General features: G+C 37.7%; 1 long non-coding RNA gene across 1 annotated transcript; it reads left to right on the forward strand.

Moving 5' to 3' along the window:
* The first annotated feature begins 286 nt into the window (after positions 1-286).
* On the forward strand, positions 287-5,338 carry LOC132892497 (uncharacterized). Its single transcript, XR_009655438.1, has 2 exons — positions 287-399; positions 3,436-5,338. It is a non-coding gene; the product is annotated as an uncharacterized LOC132892497 (long non-coding RNA).
* The last annotated feature ends 2,311 nt before the right edge of the window (positions 5,339-7,649 follow it).

Here is a 7,649-nt window from a genome sequence, read left to right on the forward strand (position 1 = left end):
TTGTGCATTTTAATCTCAGCGAAAGCTTCACTGAATCGATTCTTTAGAACAAACTCGCATGCGTGTGAATCAATTTACTTGATTCACTCTTGATTCTTCAGAAACTACGGGAACCTTATTTGTATTCCTGTTTTCAAATTGTAAACAATAATCACACTCTCATGCTGCATGAAATTAAAGTATGAACTTTCCTCAACCCATTACGTGTGCATGAACTCAACAAATGCCGTTGATGCGTCTGTATCGATTCGCTCGATCGAGTCATTTATGTTTCGTCCCGAAAAAGATCCGAATCGTTTGTGAATCGCATCACTGTTAGAAACCCAAGAGAAGAGATCCTCTTCCCTTAACATCATCAGAGGAAAAATCTGCTTCTTAATCAATTAGTTTCAGCGTTTGGTGAGTAGATCATCTGTATTTTATTTTATATTCCTTGTGTGTTGATAGTCCGAAACTTGTAACTGGAAGGTTATCAGGAAAGTCACGAGTGGTCCGCGAGCACTCTACAAGACTATTAATGTGTTTTAATAATTAATAGTGCAGCTATTAATGCAGTTTCATGTCTAGATCTTATAAATGATGGATACGAAGTTTTCAAAATAACATGAGAACTCCAGTTCCCATGATGCTTGTGAACTGGGCATGCGCACTGGATAAAAGAAAAAAAAAAACAGCTCTTTAGGGCAAAACTCTCGTCTCATCAGATTTGGCAGTAATTCTATGCATTCAGACCTTAAATAATGAAATCAAATACAACACAAAAACCATTTTAAAACATTCACTTAAATTAAACAGACATGGTAAAAAAAGAAGAAATATATTTAAGGCTTAGAGTTTGATTAATTCAGCCAAATCAAATATCACTTTCAGATTTGAAGATATTTATCAGGAATCACTTTTAAAATATTGAGTATTGTACCACTTCCTGTTTAAAGGCATAATAAAAGGCATCAAATATATTTACCCTACGTGTGAATGGAAATGCCGAAAAGTTTAATGTTTAACCTAATGTTTAATGTTGATCTATTTTAAACTGATCGTGTGGTGGTCTAGTGGTTAGGATTCGGCGCTCTCACCGCCGCTGGTGTAGTGGTATTTTTATTAATCATATGTAATTCTAACCTTTAAATATCCTATATACTCCTGTTTCTGACGCGTTTTAGCGAAATGTGGACTTGTTTTGTCTGGGAAGCATGAAATTAGTTCAACAGCGAGCTAACCCGCTCTTTACTTCATTTTTTGACATTTTTTGAATAATTGTCGTCCTATAATATATAATATTTTGAATAATTGTTCCGTAGCAATATGCTTTGTCTCTTTTCTCAGTGAACATTGAGATAAGGGCTCCCAGACTGTTACAGATAGCTATAATATAAACAACTCATGCAAGAATAGCAGGCAAGGACACACAGAAATCTGCAATGGGCAGAGAAAATCATTATTTTTGGCACTCTCTCACAATAATAAATGTAATAAGTAATCTCTTTATATTATTAGGTAAATTCCATATACATAAAGTATCTCCTTATCTTTCTTTAAACTTATTGCTACTTATGAGGCTAAGCTTAAACATGTTCCTCCTAATTTCGAACTATTGATATGAAATGCTCTGATTGGCTGTTTGCTGAGTTTTAAACCTCCATACTTTTGCCTTTAAAAACCACAGAGGATATGGAATGGATAGGCTTTTAATGTATTTAGTTAACCATAATTTTTTTTTCAGCAAGAAACAGTTAACAAACGTTTACTTGAATAACTTTTTGTTTATAAATCAGAGACTTGGTTTTATCTTTGTTTAACCATTAAGAAAAAAAACTTCATAAATTATCATGATTATGATACATTGGCTTGTATAAGTATTCATTGTCCTTGAACCTTTCCGCATTTTGTTGCACTGCAACCTGGAACTTAAATTGACATGAAACTATTCATGTGCATCCTGTTTATAATAAGCAGTACCTCTCTCTCTGGATCCATGTCATCCTACAGTCTCTTCTAGGCGTGGTGAGACACTTTACACAAGATTTACGTATGAATTGATCGTTTCTTCTGTAATATCACAGGTTCCTGCCATTAATGATCTCTGTTCTGCCTTTTTTTTCCATGCACATGAGGAGATAGCGTTTGGACTCAAGGTTTCATTTGACTCTCCTGCTGTTTTTTTCAGCTGTAATTCATAACGTGCTCTGTGACCTTCTCCCTCCCTCGGGACTCTGTGGTCTGTGTTCTGGTGTCTGCTGAGTCACCAGAAATCTGTCAAGACACTGACACTTGCGCCTGCTCCAACATCTAGCGCATAAGGGCTTTAAGGTTTCCAGAACCAAGCTGCAATATTGTATGGACACTTAAGTATTTGAACTTTTGAAGTTTTGAACTTTCTCAAGGCTGTCATTCTAGACACAAAACCTCCTCCACTGCAACATCCTTTGACCTGGACTGACGCTATGGTGGTCGCTTATCACTCCCTCAGAAGCACCCTTTGTTCCGCCCCTGGGTCACCTGCTCACTTCAAGCCCTTCCACCTCTATGCCTGTGGACACCGGGGCACGGCCTCTGGGGAGCGTGAGGGGGGGGAAATGCATCATTGTGCGTTTTTATCCAAAACATTAGACATTGTTGCTCAAGGCTTACCTGCGTGTCTGGGGGCTGTCTCCGCATGTGCTTTGATGGTTTTAGATGCGGAAAAATTGGTTTTTGTCTCACCCATTGATCTTGCACTCGTCACATCAAGTTAAACAGGCGTTGCAAAATTTACAGACCCATTAAATTAATTTATCAGTAATAGGGGTCTCTAGGGATCTTTGTTGATGGTTCTTGTTCTAAACCCTCAGACGGTTCTTGTTTTATAATTTATAATATTATCACACCTCTGTGGTTATTGTGTGTGTTCAATCAATATCAGCCTGATATTCTGCATGAGACATACGCTTTTTTTTTCTTTTTCATTTGATTTTTGTCATCTTGATTGTGGACAAATTCTCTAAATGGGTAGAAGTTTTTCCCTGTTCTCGAGAGAACACGAAGGTAGTTACTCGTTTTGATACCTACGGTAGTTATAATAATAATAATGATACATTTTATTTATAAGTGCCTTTCAAGGTACCTAAGAACACTGGACAGTAAAAAAGAAAAACAAACAATAAAATAATAAGAAAATCAATAATAATTATTATTATTGTTATGGGGTTTCAAATGCCATAGACTCAGACAAGGGTACCCCTTTCACCTCAAAAGTCACACAAAACCTTTGTAAGTATCTCTAAACTAAACTGGTGTTTTCACATTCCTCAATCCTCTGGTATCGTAGAACGTACTAATCGAACATTGAAAGACAAATTAATTAAGGTCATGCAGGACACAGGTTTGCTTCTGTAATCCATAATTCATTCTGGCTGAAATTCGTGTGACACCAAGAAATTATTTTTGGAAATAAAGACTTCCCCTGGAAGAAGGGAACTCCGGCTCCGGGTACCTCTGATTTGAAAATGCATATGGATGAGTATTCTGCAGCCCTTATAGATAAGTTGCATAAAATTTGTACCAAGGTCAATAATACAATATTATCTCCACCACACACCCCTTTCACGTGGGAGACAGGTGCTGGTGGGACTTTTTAAAGTAATGATTTGGACAATTGGGAAAACGATATAATGGGCCTGCAGACATAGTCGCCATTACTTTTGCTGCTGTTTTAACTGATCTTTTTCCACAGTGGATCCATGCCACTCGATTGAAGAAGGCTCCATAACAAAGTTGTGTTACAATAACAAGTTTGCTGCTATTAATGCTTTTTGTGTCCCTATCTAGTCTCCCTCTGGCCAGTTTTCTCTCTCTCTCTCTATTTCTGAGCTCTGCACAGATTCGACTGAGAATCCTCAAGACGTTGTGAACAAAGAGGGGAAAAGATCTTGTGCCCTGTTTGGAACCAATCATCCTCACTACAACCATGACAGTCCTCATCACGGGTTTCGTGGCTTCATTGTTGCTCGGGGCAGGGCTACCCGCCCGAGCCTTCGTGACTGCTTCATCTTTGCTCGGGGCAGGGTTACCCGCCCGAGCCTTCTGGACTTCATTGCTCGGAGCAGGGTTACCCGCTCGAGCTGGACTTCATTGCTCGGAGCAGGGTTACCCGCTCGAGCTGGACTTCGAGACAACACCTTCTGGACTAACTTCGCTAACTGGACTGCACAAGCGCACACCACACGAATGTGTTATGTCTTTCATCTGATGCCGTTTTCTACTATTATTACACATCTTTATGCTCTGAAACTCTGTATTCTTACAGGACTCTGTTCCCTCACTGTTTTAGAACAAATTACTCTGAAGGAAGTAGCGTGTATTTGGGAATTAAGAGGTTTTGAGTTTCTCTAAGCTCCGGTGAGGTGGGACGAGGGCTGATTGGGCATGCCCGCCCTCTGAGCACCAATATACGTCAAGAAGGGCAAAGATTAACTCAGGATTAATTCTCGATGTAATCACATATATGATCATGAAGTGATAATAGGATTTGATAATAGTGATACTATTATCAAAGGGGGGGATTGTTAGGTTTATATAAGTATTATTCTTATTATTCTTATAAGTATTATTATTAAAATGGTGACAAAATTAAGAGTTAACTTAAGGTTCAGTTAAAAATGACCTTCTGTCTCGGCTGGACATTGTTTGGGAACATTTTGTTTATGAAATGTGTATTTTGAACAGAGAAGTGTCTGAAGGACCCACCAAGGTCTGTTTTAGTGTCAGATCGACCCACACACACACTTTAATGTTGGATGTAATGGTAGCCTTATTGCTGAACAAAGAGTTAAGACTCTTATATTATATTTTTATAGTATATATTATAGTATATATTACTTATAGTATATTTTAGAGCTTTTTATAGTATATTTTAGAGCTTTTTAGAGCCTTTATTATTTTGGACTATTGCATATACTATGGCAGTGATTTTAAACTGTTCCTGTGTAGCCTGACCTTCGTCCAGTGGAGAAGAACACTTCTTTGTTAGACCAAACATAGTCTTTGTTTAAAACATTGTCGAATTGCTGAAATATTATTTTGCTTATGATTGAAGGTTTCATTCACACACACATACATATGGAATTAAGATGTGATTTGCTGACCTAGCACATAGACACATATATCAAAATGATGTCACTCACTCACACCCTCCCATAGACAGACAGACACACACACCCCTCTCTGAGGTCACATACAAACACACACACATTTGACAGACACAATAGCCGTTTGGAGAGATTATGATTTGTTATAAAAGGTGTTTGTAATCTTTCATCTTTGACGAAGTGACTGTGCAAATAAACTGGCATGTGAACAACTCAGGTGTTCCCTTGTCTGTTTCTCTCGTTCTATCATTCGTCCCGGATCCGAGGGGGCTCATGAAGGAATCTCGGGGTCTCTTTCTGGGTGAACCCCAACACTTACTTCTAGCTGTATGTGGTCCTAGTACAAGTATTTCAGTCTTGTCAGAGTTAAGCAGAAGGAAATTAATAAGCATCCAGTGTCTAATGTCCTTAACACATTCCTCAATTCTATTAAGCTGGTGTCTCTCATCAGGATTTGCAGAAACATACAACTGTGTGTCATCAGCATAACAGTGGAAACTAATACAATGTTTATGAATAATATCACCCAGAGGTAACATATATAAAGAAAAAAGCAGTGGACCCAAGACAGAACCTTGTGGAACACCAAACTTTACCTCAGTATGTCTAGAAATATCACCATTTATATCAACATACTGATAGCGATCAGTTAAATAAGAGCTGAGCCAGGAGAGGGCCATTCCCTTAACTCCCACAACATTTTCTAGTCTATCCAGAAGAATGGAATGATCAATGGTATCAAATGCTGCACTAAGGTCAAGCAACACAAGTAGCGAGACATAGCCCTGAACAGACGCCAACAGTAGGTCGTTTACTACTTTAACCAGTGCTGTCTCTGTGCTATGATTAGGTCTAAATCCTGACTGATACATTTCATGGATGTTATTCTTATGTAAATATGAGCATAACTGCTGTGCCACAGCTTTTTCAAGAATCTTGGTGATAAAGGGGAGGTTTGATATTGGCCTATAATTGGACAGCTGACAGGGATCAAGGTCAGGTTTTTTAATCAGGGGTTTGATAACTGCTAGTTTAAAGGATTTGGGTACATAGCCAATTGTGAGAGAAGAATTTATTATTTTTAGAAGCGATTCAATTACTTCAGGTATTATCTGTTTGAATAGACGTGTAGGTAAGGGATCTAATACGCAAGTTGAGGCTTTTGATGCCGAGATTAATGAAAGTAATTCAGTTTCTTTAAGGGGAGTAAAACATTCTAATTGATGATCTGATACAGTTATATGGTTAACTACAAGGTCACTTACATTGTCTGACCTTAAATTAGTAGTTTGAATTTTTTGTCGGACATTCTCAATTTTGTCATTAAAAAAATTCATGAAATCGTTGCTATTACAAACTGCAGGTGTGCATGTGTCTATAGTGGACTTATTCCTGGTTAATTTTGCTACAGTATTAAATAGGGATCTAGGATTATTTTTATCTTCTTCTATTAGGGAGGAGAGATATGTTGATCTCGCAGCACTAAGAGCTTTTCTATACTTCAGGAAGCTCTCCTTCCATGCTAATTTGAACACTACCAATTTTGTTTGACACCATTTACGTTCCAATTTTTGAGTGGTCTGTTTTAATGTGCAAGTGTCATCATTATACCAGGGTGCTAATTTTTTGTCTCTGACCATTTTCCTTTTCAGAGGAGCTACATTATTTAAGGTATGGCGGAATGTTGACTCTAAGCATTCAGTTGCCTGATCAATTTCTGCAGGGGCTGACAGTAACCCAATCAAAGTCGATAACTCTGGGAGATCATTTATAAAGCTCTGTGCAGTAGTTGACGCGAATGTACGTTTAATACAGTAGCGTGGTGAGGTGCATATATTATTACTCAGACATAGTTTGAATGAGATGAGATAATGATCTGAGAACTTCAGACTGTGGAAATATGACTATATTGTCTACGTTTAACCTGAATGTTAGTATTAGATCAAGGGTGTGACCACCATTATGGGTCGGTTCTATGACATTCTGATTAATCCCTACTGAATCTAAAATGGACACAAACGCTGTTTTTAAAGGGTCCTCTGGGTTATCAAAGTGAATATTAAAATCTCCGACAACTAAAGCTTTGTCTAAGGAAATAACCAGATCTGAGATATAATCTGCAAATTCAGAAAGAAACTCAGAATATGGCCCTGGGGGCCTGTAAATAATAAGCAATGGAATTAACTGGGTAGACTTATTTTTCGAGGCTACATACGTTATATGAGTATGAAGAACTTCAAATGTATTAAATTTATAACCAGGTTTTTGTGTTACACCTAGATAATCATTATAAATAACTGCAATGCCTCCTCCTCTGCCAGTTTGTCGAGGCTGGTGTATATAACTGTATCCAGGAGGACTCGCTTCATTTAATGCTATATATTCATTTGGCTTAATCCATGTTTCAGTTAAACAAAGTACATGACATTAAACTCCTGATCAGTAATGAGTTCATTAACCATTAGTGCTTTAGATGTAAGAGATCTAATATTTAATAGCCCCACCTTTAGATCAAAGGTGCTG

Source organism: Neoarius graeffei, chromosome 10 (assembly GCF_027579695.1).
Source record: "Neoarius graeffei isolate fNeoGra1 chromosome 10, fNeoGra1.pri, whole genome shotgun sequence".
In the NCBI taxonomy this organism is placed as follows: Eukaryota; Metazoa; Chordata; class Actinopteri; order Siluriformes; family Ariidae; genus Neoarius; species Neoarius graeffei.